The sequence below is a fragment of the Strigops habroptila genome, chromosome 3, assembly GCF_004027225.2.
Source record: "Strigops habroptila isolate Jane chromosome 3, bStrHab1.2.pri, whole genome shotgun sequence".
NCBI lineage: Eukaryota > Metazoa > Chordata > Aves > Psittaciformes > Psittacidae > Strigops > Strigops habroptila.
Genome location: NC_044279.2, coordinates 80,969,786 through 80,987,688, shown reverse-complemented (window position 1 = coordinate 80,987,688; position 17,903 = coordinate 80,969,786).

Below are 17,903 nucleotides of genomic sequence, written 5' to 3'. Positions count from 1 at the left end.
AATAGAACTCAAAGAAAGTTGTGATCAGTGGGTTTGAAGTCAAATTATAAACTTGGAGGAGGAACCAGCAGAATGCTTTGAATTTTTTCTGAGATTTGCTTATGTATGACAAGGTAGGGTGCATCTAATTCGATTACCTCATTTGCTGTGTTAATAAATTGCTGTTCCTTTGGGATCATGGGCTTTCTCTTACAGAATGATCTGATGAAAACTTGTACTTTTTAAAAAGACTGCTATAAGCTGCATCTGCAAAAGCAACGTTGTGTTCAATCACGGGCTGTAGAAGTCTTCCCATTGACGGTGATGCACAAACCATGTTTGTATTCACAATCCTCACACAGACTCCAAAAGTGTGATTCTCATAACAGAAAAATAAAATGCTTTGGCTCATATATTCTTTAGCATATTTACTTAGATTGACGGTGTAATGGATGGGAACCTAGCTGAGAGCTGATTCCCTCTCATGACTGAGAGACATAACAAAGTAGATGTTTTTGTCACAGTGTATTCCGTGAAGTATATATGTTTATGTTCATCTTGACTGTCAGAAAGAAAAAGGAAAATGCAAGTGTGCAGCTGTTCTGTGACCTTCATACTTGGCTGCACCGGGGTGCCTGGCCAACTCTCTGGGCATGGATCTCACAACAGTGAGATCATGAAAAACTGCACAGCCCCACAAATAAACGATTAGAGATCTGGCATAAAGCCGGTTTTTTTTCTAAAGGTATAAAAGCAGGACCTTCTTATGGCCAAATCCGGAGCCTTACCTATGGGCGGACACACCACGCAGGAATTTTCTCAATTACCTGAGACTTCTGGCATCAGCTGCAATGGGACTTCCCAGCTGGAAGTGTGGGCCTGAATGATGATTCAGTGGTATTTGGTGATTTATTTCTTCTTAATCTCTGTTCTTTCTATTGATTAATGATTTGATGCATTGCTGATTTTCCTCTGTACTTTACTTATATCTCTGATTTGCTTTATTGTACTTATTTACTATATCTAGAGAGAGATATATACCTGATTCGCGTTAGTGTGCTTGTCTGCTTTGGTGTGCTTATTCATTTTAGTGTGCTTCTGTAATAAACTCTGTGTATTATACAGCTAGTGTACGGTCATTTTGTGGCATACCCTGCCTGTTAGCAGAACAATTTGGCATAGTTGGCAGGATATGAAACAAAATGGCATTTTTTAAGATAAAGATAAAGGTTCCTAAGATTGTGGAGCTGTCCGGGAACAATTACCTATCGTAACATACCTGCTGAATGGTTGTGTTATGGTTTATGTGAGATTTGGGACTCCTGTTTGAATGAGGCAGAGCCTCCTGTAAGTTAAATGCTTACAAAAAGTTTCAGTAGAAAAAGGGGAGGAATTAATTGCTCTGGGAAGATGGGGGTGGATTCTGCTGGCTGCATACCAAAAGCAGCGTCAGCAGAGAGAGCAAATGCAGAAGTAGAAGATTGATTTGGAGAAACAAGTTTGTGAATTTCAGGGAAAATTAGTTATGTTGTAATGCCAGAATCGATTATTAACTGATAAATTGGTCACTTATCAAACAGTAGCAGAAAAAGCAGCTGTTCAGGTTGCCCAATATCAATACCGAAAGCGAAGGGGTTGAGCAAACCAGAAAAAAGTGCATGCAGTGATGGCAGAGGCAGGAAGGAATTGGGACCCTGAGAAATGGGATGGAAATGTGTGGGATTCAACCCCTTTGGATACCAGTTCAATAGATAGAGGGTGATGTGTTCATTGAAGCAAAGCCAATATTATGAAGAAAATTGGAACACGACCCTCTAGGTTGTCCGGTTAGGTGGGTCGTGGTAGAAGATTTCACTCAGCACAAAATTAATGACATTATGGACAGGTTCAAACAAAGGCCTGGAGAATCTTTGCTTTCTTGGGCTGTCAGGTTGTGTGATTTAGGGGCTTCAGGAGTTAAATTTGATCTATGATGCTAAGAAATTTATAATGTTCAGCTCTGACTCATTTGTTCAGGATGCTTTCCGAGGCACCAAGGCTGAGACAAATTCATTAGCAGTGGTAGTGAAGGCTGTAACAGAAAATACCCCACTGAGGGGGAATGGCCCAGTGCAGCTTGACCTTGGTATACTTTACAGGATTGTGTTCAATGTGGTAAGGAGGAGGGAATGAAGACTGCTGTTTTTGTCGGAGGTGCAGATGCTATGCTGAAGGCTCCACTATCAGTTTCAATTTGGAACAGGATTATTAGGGCTGCACCACATGTGTATAAAGATATTATGATGACTTTATTGATAAAGGAAACTGGAAACCCCATAGGACAAATCATAGAAAAAATCCAGCAGTTAGGAGATTTGGGGGAATGGGGCCCCAAACAAAACACAAAAGGCAATAACAGGAGGGGTGAGGTGAAAGAGAATCAACTCTCGGAAAGATATGTTTGCTGCCTCGCTGGAAGATGGGATGGCCCGAGGTAAGATTGATGGGATTCCCACCAATGAAATGTGGAGATTGTACAAGCAATGCGAGTTACATAAATCTGTGAAAAAAGTAAAGAATTCAAGCTCAGACAAAGTTGATGACATGACGGATGAAGCCATTTGACCTTCTGCTCCCCGCTTCGAGACTCAACAGGATGGTACACTTACCAATGGAGGGGCCCCCATTGGTGAGTTGACAGTTCCAGGGGATGAAAAAGGATGGGATCAGTACACCAATCTTTGTCTGTGGCCAGATGTTAAAATGTTAAAACAATTGAGAGAATTAAAAACAGACTGAGATGAGGGACAAGCTCTAGCACAAGGATGGGCGAGGACAAACCGTCGTCCTCACGTACAGCTTCAAATTCATTGGAAAAACAGATTTTCTCAAACATTAAGGCCCTCATTGACACTGGAGCGGAGGCCTCTTTAATTTATGGTAATCCTAAAAAATTTGAAGGCCAAAAGATTTTGATTACAGGACTAGGTGGCAAACAAATTGAAGCAGTATAGACAAAAATTTGAGATGAAAATTGGCATTCTGCCAAAATGAACTTATTCAGTTATGATTATTCCCATCCCTGAATATATAATTGGAATTGATATTTTAAAAGGATTGACTTTATGCTTACCTGATGGTAAGTATCAATTTGGAACCAGGACATATATATCAGCTTGGCCAGTTTTACTTGGGAAAGTTAAAATGCCTCCACTACAAATCCCATCTGCCACCAAGGTAATCACAATGAAACAACATCATATACCAGGACATGAAGAAATTTCACAGACTGTTAAAGATTTATTAGATATGGGAGTGTTAACACCAACAGCTACTGCCTTTAATGATCCTATATGGCCTGTTAAGAAGAGTGGCAGGACACGGTGAATGACAGTGGACTATAGAGAGCTTAACAAGCACACCCCACCAACAGCTGCTGTACCAGACACAGTTATTTTAATTGAAAACATACAATGGTACCCTGCAACTTGGTATGCAGTGACTGGTATAACTAATGCTTTCTTTACAATACACATTGCTGAGGAACATTGGGATCCGTTCGCTTTTACTTGGTAAGGTAGAAAGTATATGTTTACCCACTTAGTTCAGGGGTGGCTCCATAGTCCCACCCTCTGCCACTGAATTGTGGCAGAACACTTGGATGAGTTGTCCTTGCCAAAGGAGATACAAATGACACATTATACTGATGACATAATGATTCAGGGAGCAGCTGGGCAAGAAGTACAAGAACAATTAGAATTAGTATTGCAGCATATGAAAAATAAAGGATGGGAAATTCATCAGACAAAATTCGAGACCCTGCCCAAACTGAAATTTTTAGGAATTCAGTGGCACTGTGGTCATCGGGCAATATTGCCCAGAGCTAAGCAGAAGATTTTAGATTTTGTTACCCCACAAAGTAAGATGAAAGCTCAGCAATTTATTGTTTTGTTTGGCTTTTGTCGATAACACATCCCTCATTTGGGGCAAATACTTGCTCCATTATATAAAGTAATGTGAAAGAAATATGAATTTGAGTGGAGAAATGAGCAGCAGCAAGCATTTGAAACAGCTAAACAAGCAACCCAACAGGCTCTGGACCTCTGGCCAGTACAGGCCGGAGAGGTGGAATTGAATGTCTCTGTAAATTATAATTATGCTAATTGGAGTCTTCTTTTTTCCATGAAAAAAGGTAGGGGAGTGGGTTTTGTTATGACCTAGAGCATTCCATGTGCACTTAAAGTGAGACAGCCCTTCTAAGTGAACTGCAAAGCAGGTATTCAAACTATGGATAGAAAAAGCTCTCCTTAGCACCTAACAGTGAGTGATAATATTGGCTAAACTTCCTCTGTTGAAATCATAAAGTCAGGACAATAAGGTTCAAAGAACTGAGTAAAGCAACCATCGATGTGTCATCTTACTTCCATGAAAGCATAGACACTGAGAGAAATTTCATTTATAGCTTCCCAGCTCATTGGATTCGAATCAAAATTGCCAAAATTTTACCATTAGCAGTAGAATGCAGAATCCTGAGAGTCTAGAATTCCTCTCTGTCGTTCTGTATTTTCCTTTTGAGGCAGATTTTTCTGCACTGTTCTTATTTAAGAAGCAAATCTCTGTTCAAATGGAGATTAAGATATAGAAAGGAAGTAATGTAATGGTGTGGGAAGGAAACGTAAGAGGCTCTGAAATGAAACATGACAAAATTAAGAATCACTAAGGAGTCTCAGAGTTGCTTAGTTTTCATTACCATGGTTATGTTCTTCATTATCTTTGATCATGTTTGTATGAAAGGGGTTAATGGATTTGATCAAATTCAAAAGTAAGTCTTCATGAGGTGTTGCAAAATATTGATAAAACCAGAAGTTATTGAAGGGGGCTAAAGGTATGCTAAGGAATAGGTTTCAGAAAACATAACTGGAGGCAGATATGTGATTATTAAGAAATCAGAAAGAAGTTCAGGAAGAAGTTCAACAGTATTAAAATCAGGAATATTAAAATGAAGAATTAAAAATCAGACAAATTTTTAAAAGAATATGCCAGCAAAAGGAAAGCCTGTGGTACTGAACTTTGATAACACACAGCAATAGTTTCTCTCCCTGGAGCTGACAGAATTGTCCTGTAGGCAGTTCTAGACATGTTCTTCAAGACAGATAATCCCATAAAAAAGAGCTTAAAGGGAGACAAAGAAAAAATTCTGATAGGTCTGTTTGGAGGAATTAATTTATAGGGAAAGAATACATTGAGCTAGCTATAAATATGCCTTGCTTGGTAAAGGAACCATTAAAAGGGAGGAGGGACAGAAGTATCTACAGTTTTACAAAAAGTAAGCAAGTCTTAAATTTATTAGTTTTTTCACTCAAGCACATATTCCTATTCAAATTCCCTAGAAAAAAAACTCCACTCAGAAATAAGCCCTTTCATATCAGCAGAGATCTTCTATCTCTAATAGCAACATCAGCCAGTCTGCATTCTCTAGCACAGATTTTACTCTGACACTTTATAGACAGATTCGACAGATTTCTTGGTTTTCTAAATTGTATAGGTCAAAAAAAAGTCAAGATAAGAAAAAAGCATTCATCTATCATTTTAAGATAGAGATTTCTTCATCTCCCCTATGAAGCAAGAGTCCTTACGTAACCAATATTCACTGCCTAAGATACTGCATTAAGATGTGTAATCCTGAAACAGAGTAAGCATTCTCGCCATCCTCTAGTGGAAGGCTTTTGCAGCCCTATCTCTTACTAACCTCAAGGATAGCAATTCCTAAGGACTAGTCTATATGAAACACTCTGGTGCTGTCTGACCCGTGCTTTGTACATTTAGATCTGAGAATCAGGCCCTTCATGTTTAATTAGGGTTGCTGCATTTGTCTTTTTTTTTTTTTAATTTACAATTGACTGTTAAAATCAGTATTTATTTTTGACTGAAGTAGTGTCCTTGTTTCGGCTGTAACAGTTACTTTTCTTCTTTCTGGTAGCTGGTGCAGTGCTGTGTTTTGGCTTTAGTCTGAGAGAAGCTGATAACACACAGATGTTTTAGTTGTTGCTGAGTCCTGGTCAAGGACTTTTCAGTCTCTCATGCTCTGCCAGTGAAGAGGGGCACGAGAAGCTGGGAGGAAGCAGAGATGGACCCAAACTAGCCAAAGGGGTATTCCATACCACAGCATGTCATGCCCAGTATATAAAATCTCAGGGGAAGGGCTGATTGCTGCTCGGGTCGGGTCAGTTGGTGGGGGGTGAGCAATTTTATTGCATCATTTGTGTTTTCTGAGCTTTCATTTATTCTCTTGTTGTTTCCTATGATTATTATTATTATTATTTCTATTATCACTATTTTTTTAATAACTTTATTTTAGTTATTAAACTGTTCTTATCTCAACCCGTGGGGTTTACTTTCTTTCAATTTTCCTCCCCATCCCACCTGGAGGCGGGGAAGGGGGTGGGTGAGTGAACAGCTGCATAGCGGTGAGTTATTGGCTGGGTCTAAACCACGACAAGTAGTTAATTTATTTTCTGTTTATGGTAAGTCTACCCACAGTCATCCACATTTGGACCAGAAATTGTAGCAGGTGATAGAGGTTTTGCGTGGAACAAGGGGAGCTTGGAAAAAGGAAGGGAGCAGATGCCAACAACAAGCAGAAAAATACCAAGCAGGTCTTAAAGAGAAGGGGCAGGGCTGAAGAGGGTGAAAATTGAGTTGCATCAATATTCAGCAATTAAAACCATATTCTACTGTCTTAGATTTAATCAAGAAAAACATCATAGTAATACAATTAACAGGAATAATACAATTTGGCATGATACAGATCTACTTTGCAGTGCATGTGGCATGATGAGCAGTGTTAGTTTTTCATTGCTTTTGGGAGTGTGATGTTCTCTTGTTAAGGTGCAAACTGACTTGTCATCACTTCTCTGATTGAAATCAGATATAGTGGTCTGGTATTATACCCTGGGGTAAATATACATTAGCATTACTTAACATATATTGTCAACAGAGTGTGCCTAGTTGTGAAAAATGCAAATCCTGAGTTTTGAGAGGTCAATATGGAATATCAACTATAACCTGGCAAAGAAAACTCCTAAACCTAAATTAGTGAGATTGGCAGATTTTTTATTCTGCCATAGGAGGTGATTACTCCTCACCTGGAAACCTTTGAAAGTGAAAGCTTTTACAACAAAAAGCCAAATTTTAAAGATTTTGTGTCAAGAAACCAAAGAAGATAAAACATAGTTAAGAGTCATACTGGAGTCTTTCTCTTTATTAGCCGTATTTCAACTCTCTGTGGTATTCTATAGCAATTTGTTAGATGACCAGAACTGTTTGAAACATGTGTTTCATTCCATTTTCCATACTTTTATTTTACCTACATTCTGCAGTTCATTGTATGTGGACTATAAGACAAAGGTGATTTATTTAACTGGCCTTGTGGTCAGTGGATCTGATGCTCACTAGTGTCTCACTAACAAACCTGTTACATCACTCTTATGTCAGGATGGGTTAGGAGAAGCTAAAGCCCATATCCTTAAACTGTTTTTTTAAGCCTCAGTTCGGAGGAACCTGGCCAGGAAGAATGCTTAGGCACATAAATTAAATGGGCCCAATGCCTGATGCTGAAGTGTGTACTTAATTAGGTTTTTTTGATACCAGAAATTCCTAATACTAAAAGGTATTTAGAAATTGATTCACATACACAGTTAAAAATTAACTATTTTTATTTATTTTTCTGTTTATTTCTGTTTCACAAACACCATTTGTCTATATTACTGTCCACCAAATATGACTTTTTACGCCACACTAAGCTCAGTGGACTACTCTTCGTCTGTCATGTATTCATGATACAAGTAAGAAAATTTTAAGCTCTAAGCCACTACTAATATTTTTTTTTATAAAAAGAAGATTCAGTGAAATAAAGAAGCATTTAACAGCTAATGATGCAAGAATCATAGAACCATTGAAGCAGTGACTGGAATGAACTGCAGAGGTCTCCACCGCAATTTCATTATTGGAGTGGGACTGTTGCCAACACTGTATCAGTTGACTGGTTTTGCATACCTGAATCTTGAAAATTCAAGAAATTACCTAACCTCTCTGGGTAACATCTTCCAGTGCTGTCCTACTCATAGAATCATAGAATCACAGAATGGTTTGGGTTGGAAGGGACCTTAATGATCATCTAGTTCCAACCCCCTGCCATGGGCAGGGACACCTTCCACTAGACCAGGTTGCTCCAAGCCCCTGTGTCCAACCTGGCCTTGAACACTGCCAGGGATGGGGCAGCCACAGCTTCTCTGGGTAACCTGTGCCAGTGTCTTACCTCCCTCACAGGGAAGACTTTATTCCTAATACCCAATCTAAATCTACCTTCTTTCAGCTTAAAGCCATTCCCTCTTGTCCTATCACTACACGCCCTTGTCAAAAGTCCCTCTCCAGATTTCTTGTAGGCTTCCTTTAGGTACTGGAAGGCTGCTATGAGGTCTTCCCGGAGCTTTCTCTTCTCCAGGCTGAACAAGGCCAACTCTCTCAGCCTGCCTCCATAGCAGAGGTGCTCCAGCCTTCTGAGCATCTTCATGGCCCTCTTCTGGACTTGCTTAAGCAGTTCCAAGTCCTTCTTATGTCAGGGTCCCCAGAATTGAATGCAGTACTTCAGGTGGGGTCTCATGAGTGGAATAAAGAGGGAGAATCACCTTCCTTGACTTGCTGGCCATGCTCCTTTTGATGCAGCCCAGCACAGGGTTGGCTATCTGGGCTGAAAGCACACATTGCTGGGTCATGTTGAGCTTCTCATCAACCAATGCCCCCAAGTCCTTCTCCTCAGGTCTGCTCTCAATCCAGTTTCTGCCCAGCCTGTAACTGTGCTTGGGATTGCCCTGACCCAGCTGCAGGACCTTGCATTTGGCCTTGTTGAACTTCATAAGGTTTGCACGGACCCACCTCTCGGGCCTGTCAAGGTGCCTCTGGATGGCATCCCTTTCCTCCAGTGTGTCGACTGCACCACAAAGCTTAGTGTCATCAGCAAACTTGCTGAGAGTGCACTCAGCAAGTGTCGCTGTCCCTGTCACTGACAAAGATATTGAATAGCATCGGTCCCAATACCAACCCCTGAGGGACACCACTCTTCACTGATCTTCACATGGACATCGAGCTATTGACTGGAACTCTTTGAGTACAATCATCAGATGAATGGTTTTGTTTTCTCTAAGATCAAACCAGCATTTCCCAAGTTTTGGGAAACTCCTAAGCAATTTTTAGGCCGTTGTCTTTATTATATCATCTACCCTAACTGAGAACAGTTTTCTCCGTCATCCTTCATGTACTTATAAACAAACTCAACTCCAACTATAAAATGGTCTTTAACAGCCCTAGCCATTGTGTTAACCCTCCAATTGACCAATGCAGCTTCTCCACATCTTTCTTGGGCTGGAGGGGGAGAGAAAAAATAAATACAGCATTCCAAATGTATCCTCACCAGCATTTACTGGACAGGGATGGAAGAACAGGCCAACATCCTTTGAGCCTGCCTGGCCCCTGTGCCCTGGTGCAAATGCCAGCTCCCCTCTTGTACAACCTGCCTCTGGAGCCTTGCAGACTGGCATGGTGCCCCATTCCCATCAAGGCTGCCTTGGGATCTGCTAGACACCTTGGGATCTGCTGGAGAGAACACCTGTGTCAAGGGCACCCCAGATCCTAGAAGAGGCCCACAACCCTTGATGCTTTCCTGTCCCCGGTATCTGGACCTTTGAAGCCACCCAGTGTCCTTGATCAGGCAGGGGGACCTCCAAGGCATGCCCCACTGTTCAGGTGTGAACCCCATCCAGATGCATCATCAGGAGCAACTCTCTGATAACTTTTTCAAACTGAGGGAAGGTTTATTGCCTGAGGGTATGGTATACAATAGATGATGCAGGGGAAAGAACTTTAGAACTGCACAAAACATGAGAAAAGGGATTAATTTATGTGATTTTTGGAGGAGCAAGCATGTGAAAATAGATGGGTAAAAGGATAAAAAGGGCTGGTTGTTACAAATAGTTTGCTGTCTGGGACACTTGTTTTGCCATGCCCTGTGCCTGTTAAGTGCAGCCTCTCCTACCTTCTTATTAAGTTCCTTTCTAACTTTTTTCCTGAGTAAGGGACTCCTTTTCTGGGGGGAAGGTAGCATAGGTGTCTAATGGGGGGCTGAGAGCTGCAACTGGAGTCAGATCACAAGTTGGAGAGGCAGTTCTGGTGTCCTCAACATAAGAAAGACATGGACCTGTTGGAGCAGGTCCAGAGGAGGGCCATGAGGACGATAAGGGGGCTGGAGCACCTCTCGTATGAAGACAGGCTGGGAAAGTTAGGGCTGTTCAGCCTGGAGAAGAGAAGGCTGCGTGGAGACCTCATAGCAGCCTTCCAGTATCTGAAGGGGGCCTACAAGGATGCTGGGGAGGAACTCTTCATTAGGGACTGTAGCGACAAGGGGTGATGGGTTCAGACTTAAACAGGGAAGTTCAGGTTAGATATAAGGAAGAAGTTCTTCACTGTGAGGTTGGTGAGGCACTGGCACAGGTTGCCCAAAGAAGTGGTGAATGCTCCATCCCTGGCAGTGTCCAAGGCCAGGCTGGACAGAGCCTTGGGCAACACGGTCTAATGTGAGGTGTCCCTGCCCATGGCAGGGGGGTTGGAACTAGATGATCTTAAGGCCCTTTCCAACCCTAACTATTCTATGATTCTATTTGTTTGCGGTACTATTCTACCAAACCTGGGTTCTTTCACGCAGCGTGCAAGAAGACAATAAACACACAGGGTTGAGGTATTTATTTCATGCCCTCAGAAATGGGTGCTAGGTGTCAATTCCACAAAGCTAGCACACTAATGCTTCTCAAATCACAATTATTTATACACCAAACATTAACATATTCAATCTTCTAATACATATGTATTGTTATTTACTTATGTGATTGGCTAAAACTTATTTACCTAAGATGTAGATTAATAGACATGCTCACCACAATTTGTAAGATTTTCGCTTCCTTAACCTTTTGAGGAGATGCTATACCTGGGGTAGGTGGTCTATGAGTTGGTGGTTGCAATCTCCCCCTGCTGGAATTACCTTTTCCCGAGTTTCGTCTGCTTTTGGCCACTCCAAATAGTACTTTGTGGACTGTTGCCCTAACAAACCATTATTCACTTCTATGGTCACCATCTGAGACAGATGTAAATTGCTATCCATTGTTAAAATTCAAACAAGTCCACCAGACAATTAAGTTATTGTTAACCTTTAAGTTCTGACATCAATTTCCTCCTTTGAAACTTACTGAAGTTTTAATCTTCGGCAAGTCTCATCTCTATTTTGAATAATCAATACATGAGATTGAGGTATTTCCATGGTAATGAGACTTTTTAAACATCTGAATATGATACACACAATGATTATAATGATCAAAAAGCCTTTACAACTTTAATCAGCATGAAAATAAGAATGGGAAAATATTAATTTTAAAGGATCTGTTTCTTTAGATTTGCTATTGTTTCTGGTCTGGGGGCAGGTATCTTTTGACTCTCGTATAATGAATCTAAGAATTCACTCCATCTACTTTTACTACAGCATAAGCTTTTAACAACACAGTTAATGATCCTTTCCACTTTTTTGTCAATGGTTTGTCTTTCCAAGCCTGTACACAAACAAAGTCTTCTGGCTGGAAAGGGCGAACATGTATATCCAACCGTAACTGATTTAAATACCTATGAAAATAAGATAGAGTTTGCAACAGAGAAATAAAATATTCTTTGACCCCTTCCTATCCTCTAATATGTGTTTGGTCTTCTCTTCCTGTGAGCATAATTGTGGGGTATGGTTTTCCATTCATTATCTCAAAAGGGCTTACTTTTTCCCTACTCCTCAGGGTTATCCTGACTCTCAGTAGAGGTAAAGGAAGGACCTCTATCTGTCTCAGATGGGCCTCTTGACATAATTTTGAAATTTTCTTTGTAAGAGCCTGATTCATTCCTTTTACTTTACCACTGGACTGAGGTCTCCATGAGCTAAGGAAATCCCATTATATTAAAAAAAATTCTTTACTCCATGTACTATCTCTGCTCTGAAATGAGATCCATTGTCAGAAGATATTCCTTCTGGAATACCAAATCTAGGAATAATTTCTTAATTACTTCTCCTGCCCTATTGGTGCGAGGGGAAAGCTTCAGGCCAACCAGAAAAGGTATCTAGTAGAACCAATAAATATTTATATTGGTTACATCCAGGTAACCCAGAAATATCTATTTGCCAGTATTCTCCAGGTGTTATTCCTTGTTTCACATTTCCCCCTATTACCTTTTTCTCAGCATTCATTTCTAAGGCCCAAATTAGAGCAATCAATTTAGCTTTCTGGGCTGAAGTATTATGAGGTAAAGGTTTAGTTTCTAGAACATGATCCCCTGTTACTATTGCATATTGAGCATGCTGCTTTCCTTCAGATATAAAACTACTTCCATCTGTATATAATTCCAAATCAAAATCAGAAAGAGGAGAATCTTGTAAATCCATCCAACTGGAAACTTGTTCAAGCATTGTCAAACAGTCATGCTGTAATTAATTTTGTTCTGAGATTGGCAGCAAAGTTGCAGAATTTAAGGTGACAGATATTGGAAGAGTGACATCACCCTGCTCCTGCAAAACGGCCTGGTATTTAGCCAGTCTGCTAGGAGAAACCCAATGATGTCTCTTGTTTTCTAGTAGGGAGATTACAGCATGGCTGTAACGGTCACCATTGACCATTGTTTTCCTTTTCAATTCACATACCTGTTCCTCCAGAACTGAGGTAGATTTCCATCCCACTTTTTCATGTCTTCTCCATGATCCTGCAGGTAAAACCACAGGGTGCCCCATGTCATGTACCTCCTGCATCTTCCCTCTCAAACAATAGGGCACCTTCTGTTAATAGCTAAGATGCGGGTCTGTACACATGGGGAGTTGGACAGATCGTCTCTCAATTGCTTGACCTCCTGGGACAGGAGTTTTTCCACAGTTGAAATGATGGAAGGGGTGAGACTGTCTTCAAACTCCTGGAGTTGATGACTCACTTTATCCACCGTTGGTGACGCTGCATCCCTCCAGCTCACTGATGCCAATGAGTTGGCATATGATGATGGCACACTCTGTGTAAATTTCCGCCACATGGGTCACGTACATTCAACTTCACCCGGATCTAAGGGTGCATTCCCAGCGTCCAGCTTACAATAGATCATCTCTAGAACCGCTAATTCCCTCAGGTGTTGGAGGCCTTTCTCTATTATGGTCCACTTGGCTGAGTGACATGTAACATCGTCCTTGTAGGGATAACTTTCCTTCACAGCTGCCAAGAGCCACCTCCAGAGGCTGAGGACTCATTTCTCTTTCTCAAGCGCTTTGTCAATCCCCCCTTCCCTAGCAAGTGATCCCAGCTGCTTGGCTTCCCTACCTTCTACTTCATGACTGTTGGCCCCATTGTCCCAGCATCGGAGCAACCAGGTGATGATGTGCTCCCCTGGAAGACGGCTGAAATCTTTTCACATATTCTGCAGCTCATTCAAGGACAGATCGAGAAGTTGCCTCTTTCTCTTCCTCTGATTCTTGTCCTAATTTCTTTCATTCCTCTTGTTCTGATGTCACCCCCTCTAATTCGTGCATTGAGTTTTCATCTTCCTTCACTATGTGAGTTGCTTTTCATGCTTTTTGTTTGATTTTCCTCTTGCTTATGGGGTAACTGATATTGGCACCAATTCGTCCTTTGGTTCAGCTGCAGTGCCTGTGGCTGGGGTTGGAATGGTAGAGGTGCTTCTTGCTGGGGATGGAGCAGCCACATTGTCTGTTGCTTTGCCATCAGATCCAGAGATATCTTTTTCCTACTCCTTACAGAGCAGGACTCTGTAGGCATAGGCCAAACCCCAGCACATTGTGGTGGTTTGTCCCTCTCTGGTATTGCCAGAACAACACCACACCTCGTCAAAGTCTTCTGCTAATTTTTCTGGATTTCGCACTTTTCAAACGGGTGAAGTTCCAAAGCACTGGAGGGGCCCACTGGCCTAGGAGCTTGCCCATGCTATTCTACACATCCTGCCACTCATAACTGTCCAGCCTCGGGGAAGATCTCTTGGTGGTATTCTTAGATAGTTGTTTAACCTTAGAGAAGACCCAAGCCCGACCCTGCTTAGCTTCCAAGATCAGACGAGATTGGACGTTCTCGGGATGGTATGGCCATAGGTAAAACATACGCAGTATATGCAGCAACATGGAGATTCCCAGCAAAAGGAGCAGGCTGGTTTCAAGGGTATTCAAAGGATATTCAAAATCTTTAAAAATCCCAAAATCTACTGTAAATAGCCTGGTGGGGGAGCAGAAAGTGTGAGAGTATGTCTCCTTCACAGGTTGGCCGTCCAAGGCGGGGAAAAAAGAGGTATAATTGTTAAAAATTCCCATTACATGCCTCCCAAAGTAGAGAGGTCATGGCCATGCCGAGACCACATACCAGTTCAGTTTTATGATCAATAATTCTATTGTATTACAAGCCATTATCATAAAGTACAACTAAATGAGAACCTTAGCCCAGGCTCCAAAGCCGATAAACACTAAAACAGCAAATACTGGCTGTAAGTAAGGTATAAAACATGCTGAAACTCTGAGACCAAGCACAACAACTCCGAGGGCAAATAAATCAACATTGTGACAAGTGCCTAGTAATCTGAAACAACGAATGCTTATCACAAATATGATTAGGCATACTCTGGTCAGATCTGTTGTTATCTCAACCCCTTGTGCCCCATGTTGGATATCAGAAAGGACTGTTGTGGTTTGAGCCCAGCTGGTAACTAAGAACCACGCAGCCACTTGCTCACTTCTCCTCTTCTTCCCCCCTGTTCCTGGAGGGATGGGGAGGAGAATTCAAAGAACGTAAATCCCACGGGTTGAGAGAAGACCAGTCCAATAACTAAGACTAATACAAAACTACTACTGCTACCACTAATAATAATAATGATAAGGGAAATAACAAGGGGAGAGAAAATTAAACTAAAAAGAGAAAAAAAACCCCAAACCAATAAACAGCAGTGATGCATAACATGATTGCTCACCACCTGCTGACTGATACCCAGCCCGACCCGAGTAGCAATCTGGGCCTTCCAGGTGACTCCCCCCAGTTTCTATACTGGGCATGACGTGCTGTGGTATGGAATAACCCTTTGACCAGCTTGGGCCAGGTGTCCTGCCTCTGCTTCCTCCCGGCTTCCCGTGCCCCTCCTCACTGGCAGAGCATGAGACTGAAAAGTCCTTGATCAGAGTAAGCATTAATTAGCAACAACTAAAACATGCTTGGAAATGATCTAAATTGAAACATACAAATATTTTTAAATGTTCCCTTTATGAATTGGGAGTCTGTATTCCTAACAGCTCACCAAGTTGATAGAACTTAAACTTATTTTATAGCTTTGATAGCTTTGTATCTGAAATGTGAGATTGTTATTTCAAGTTTAAATGGAAGGCTATATCTTCCTGTAATTCTCCACAACTAAACCAAATTTTGTCAGAACACCCATGCAGAGGGAAACAGTGAATATAAAGGATGTTGCTAAATTAAAAGCTAGGACTTTTCTGTGAAACTGCTGTTTTAAACATAGAGTTTCTCTGTCAACAGTTAAATATAATTGTAAAAACCAATTTTATGTAGTGTAAGACTTCACCCAGGATTTTATCATTTTACAGTATAGGAGTCCACACTTGGCACAGTAGTGTCTTCTCTGACATAGTTTTAATAACACTGACAACCTGGGTGCACAAAGAAATGAAAGTCACCACATGACAGGCAGCTTGAATTTATGTAAATATAAAATATTGTATGTATATATATAAAGACACATACATATGATAAGCAATTTTGTAGGTAAGCGTGCCAATGTGTGTTTAAGGAACTGTATACTTTTCTGTGTGGCTGAGATGACAAATGATCACAATGTTAAACCAGTTATTAAATTATTAAATAGCACAGTCTTGCTCATTCAAAGCTAGTGTTGTGTATTCCATTTGCATTTTAGTTCTAAGATAGGGAGTAATTTTCTTGATTTGAAATAGTGTAAGAATAGAAACTGTTGTGTCAGTGTGACTGGCTATCTTGTTGGTGATACATTAGTTATCAGACTCTGGAACTACACTGGATATTAATGGGGTTTTTTAATGGTGATATTTCATAACAGCATTCAAGGAGCTAATTAAAATTAAAACTCAGTTTCTAAAAACCATGGTAAAGGAAAGTTTCTTGTAATCTGCTTAGTAAGGGACAAAGAAATAAGACTTTCTTCAGAATGTAAAGGCAACCATGTGTACTTCTGAGACTGACTAGTCCTCATTTATAGCAGGGATGACATATATGTCCTTAAGCACTCTGAAATTTAGCCTAATGAAGCACACTTGCTCATATATGGCCATTAAACATTTGGGTTTGGTTTATTTAGTCTGAGAATTTTCATTGGAAGAGGCTGAGATTAATAACCCATCAGCTCCAGGCTTGGGTAGCATATTTGTTCTCAAGAGGTCTGCAAATACCACAGTTTACTTCAATGTGCTTCCAGCAGTTATTTAAGAAACTTGGAAAACTGAGAACCATGCAGCCACTCGCTCCCTCCCTCCCCCTTTCTTCCCCCCTGTTCCCGGAGGGATGGGGAGGAGAATCAAAAGAATGTGAATCCCACGGGTTGAGATAAGAACAGTCCAGTAACTAAGGTATAATACAAAACCACTACTGCTACCACCAATAATAATAATGGTAAGGGAAATAACAAGGGGAGAGAATATAAAACTAAAAGGGGAAAAGGAAAACAATAAACACAAGGGATGCACAATTCAATTGCTCACCACACACCAGCCAATACTCAGCCCGACCTGAGCAACAATCTGGGCCTTCCCGGTAACTCCCCCAGCTCATATACTGGGCATGACGTGCTGTGCTATGGAATACCCCTTTGGCCAGCTTGGGTCAGGTGTCCTGTCTCTGCTTCCTCCTGGCTTCCCATGCCCCTTCTCACTGGCAGAGCATGAGACTGAAAAGTCCTTGATCAGAGTAAACATTACTTAGCAACAACTAAAAACATCGGTGTGTTATCAGCACTGTTCTCAGGCTAAAGTCAAAAACACAGCACTGCACCAGCTACTAAGAAGGAGAAAAATAACTGTTATAGCTGAACCCAGGACAGGTGTGAACACAGTTATAGGTTGTCCCAAAGTCAGTTTCCTGGCATCTCCAATCAAAATTACTGCTGCAGCAACAGCTCTCAATCACGCAGGCCATAATCCAACTTCTTGGAGAAATATCCCACAGATTTTTTCCAACTTCCCAACACTTGAGTCAGGACTCTTAAAGCCACTTCGCTGCCTCTCATGTAGAATCACAGAATCATAGAATAGTTAGATATTAATATTACAGATTGCAAAACTGGAAGATAGATAATATCATCTACTAAATTGGGGCAGAATCAACATGAAAATCTAATGCTTCTAAGCATGTGCCTATTTCACCCATAGGTGCTAGAAAAGCTTCAATAAGCTTTTCCATTAAATTGTTCAAGGTTTACGCTTCTGTTTCACCATAATTTGCAGGTCCCAAGATTGCAGTAAAGAGAAGAACATTTCCATTTGGAGTTAGAGTGGTTTACCCTTCTTGTTAAACCCACCCATTCTATTCTTCTTGTATGCACACTGTAGTAGCTAGTGTTCCTAATGAAAAGGAATGGATCACACAAATTAGCTTAGTTGCTAGGAGAGTTGTAATTCTGCATCACTTTTTATGCAAATCTTTCATTTTTAATTATGCACTGTTTTGATGTAGTAGCTTGAATTTTGTTTCAAGTTTTTTCCAGCATGCCAGTTCCTAGATTTATGGACAGGAAGATCCTGTCAAATACTGAAATAGACCTGAAAACTGGTTCTGGTTTATTCCTCTTGG